We start from the raw sequence: 3,050 nt of genomic DNA, 5'->3' as shown, positions 1-3,050 counted from the left end.
CAAATAATACTTATCTTGGAACTAAAACATATCTACATATATGTAAAAAAAAAAAAAACATCTAAACAATCTAAAATATATATGTATATATGTATATACACATATTTAAATATCTCGTACGAGAAAATTGAAAAATAAAAAAAAAATGGAAATACTTGATTTATAGACACGATTTTAAAACGTTTAGATGTTTTTTTTTTATTTTTATTTTTAACCATCGCTTATAAATTCAACAAAATAAAATAGGAGGAAGGGAAGTAAAACTCTCTGAAAAAGAGAGAGAGAGGGATTGGTACAATAAATTGATTTATTTACGTATTACCAATCCTTTTAAAACTTAACGAAACGAAACGAAAAAAATCAAAAGCAAAAAAAAAAAAGAAAATAAAAAAGGAGGGAGAAAAAAGGAAAAAGAAAAAGAACGTTTAACGAACGTATATATCGTGAATTTAATTGATGTAGCTTTCAAATTTAAGTACGTGCAACCTTCTAATGTCGCCCGAAAAGCGCAGTCCCGTCGATACCACTGCATTCTGTTACAAAAATATTACAAACACGTTTCCACGTTAGTACGTATATGTATATATTCATGTACGTATGTATGTATGTATGTATGTACGTATGTACATGTCTACTAACATGTAAGAGTTCGAGCATTGCAGTGAGAAGAATGTCGTCGAATGGTGACGAGCACAGAATCCATTAAAACGAAGTAACGTCGTAGAGACGAAACCGGACGCAAGAGCAAATCCTCGTCTACGTCGTAGCACGGACGTGACTGGGAATAATGAGTTCAACTATCCTCGGTCTCTTCGACTCTACAGTAGATACTATCGTTCGATCGCGATGGAAAGAAAGAAAAGAAGAAAGTAGATCATCCATCTTGCCAATGGCATAGTGTCGCTCTATTATACGATCAGAAATGTATGACACGTATGTTCGAATAATAACTTTATGTATAAATATATATATATATATATATATTTATATTATATACTTATATATTTATTTATATACTTATATACATATATATATATATTTGTTAAATAAAAAGAAACAAAAAAAATCTAATGATATTTAAATATATATATATATATATAGGTGTGTGTGTGTGTGTGGGTGTAAATCTATATATATTTTTTTAGATTATATAAATATTGTATAATCATTTTATTTTTTATATTTTATATTTATTATAATTTGTTACGTGCGATATGAAAACTGTAATTTAGGAAAGTATATCTAAATATATCGATTTAAAAAGCTATTTAAATGTATTAAAAAAAAAAAAGAAGGAAGAAAAAACAAGATTAAAATACGTTTTCATATGAAATCTGTAGTAGATATTTTTCTTTTTTCTAAACTGTATAAATTTATTATTATTCTATTGAAATCGTAACGTTTGAATGCATGTACTAAATTTGCTAAATTATAATGACGAAATGTATTTTTTTTTGTACACAAAGGAAAAGAAAAAAAAAGAAAAAAAAGAAAAAAAAAAAAAAAAAAAAAAACAAATGGGACCATAAACGATATCGAAAGCTTAGCCTAAAAAAAAAAAAAAAAAAAAAGGAAAAAAAAAAAGAAAAAAAAGAAAAAAAAGGAAAAAAAAAAGAAATAAAAAAGAAAAAAAGAAAAAAAGAAAAAAAGAAAAAAAGAAAAAAAGAAAAAAAGAAAAAAAAAGAAAACAGAAAAAAAAATAGATAGACAGAGAGAAGAAAATTCTACGAGTCGTGTACAGCGAGTTACACGACGAGCGTCGATACGAATTTGAATGGAAACTAATCGTGAAAGGAAAATATAGACACAACTGTGCTCTCGATAACCAACAACGTCTGCCGAGCTCGTTGTCCAAGCCTCCCTCCCTCTCTCCTACCCTCTCTGCCTGTCTCTCTTTTTCCTACCTTCTCTACCTATCTCTCTTTCTCATTCTCTCGTTTCATTTGAATTCCACGCTTTTCCGCGTGGAACGAAGTATGGTCGGAAAAAAGCATGGCATCCACGTACATACATACCCATACTAGGACACGTGCCGCGCGTTTAACGTTACGCGTAACTCCGTAGAAAAATATTGGCCGATACCGCGTACGTACATACATACGTGCGTTTGGAATTCAACCGTATAAATGTATACAATGAAAGATCTTGAAAGCAAGAATAACGAAGGCATTATTGTCAAACAAATTACACGTCATGCGTAGCTCTGAAATAGAAAGGAAGAGAGAGAGAGAGAGAGAGAGAGAGAGAGAGAGAGAGAGAGAGAGAGAGAGAGAGAGAAATATATCATATGAATGCACCAATATTTTTTTTAGATTTCTTTTGCCACGTATTGAATATCAAATACACATACGACATATTCGAATGTATATTTTCCTTCGATTTTATTTATCGCGTGATGTAATGTTTCTATAAGAAAACATTTTTTTCTGATTTCTTTCTTTTCGCGAAGGAAAAAAAAAAAAAAAGCATTCAAATATGAAACAACGCGAAGTATCGTAAAGTACATAATTTTAAGATTTTATACGGTACTCTTATATCTTTTTTATTTAGTTACATCTGTTTCATCATTGACTTCGAATCAAACACAATACACTTCTCAGATATACACGTAATAGTAAACATCTCGTTATGAGCACGATGATCTACATAGATACCTTTTCGTTCGATTTTCTCTTCGAATTTAATAAAGCTCCATCATACTGAGTAACTCTGGATAACATCTCCGTTCTTCGGTATTGGGCATAAATTGTATATCGCACACGGTATCATAACACGAAAATCGATTTTGATGTTCGACTAGATTTCTCTATCGCAACCAAACCCTAGATTTCTCGAAACAAGCTTTTCCACTCACGCAATTAGATTCCTCGCAAATATGTATCTACGTAGAGAACAAATGGACAGGATGAAAGTTTCGTGGTAAACCGAACGAGGAAATCTCGAATTTGTTAAATAAAGCTCACGCTTGTATTTCAATATGCACCATATCTCCTATAAAAAAAAAAAGAAAAATGCAATATAAATGATCATAATGTCGCACGGATAATTCA

The sequence above is a fragment of the Vespa mandarinia genome, chromosome 2 (assembly GCF_050613455.1).
Source record: "Vespa mandarinia isolate Hongniang chromosome 2, ASM5061345v1, whole genome shotgun sequence".
Taxonomy (NCBI): Eukaryota; Metazoa; Arthropoda; class Insecta; order Hymenoptera; family Vespidae; genus Vespa; species Vespa mandarinia.
This window is presented reverse-complemented; position numbering follows the sequence as displayed.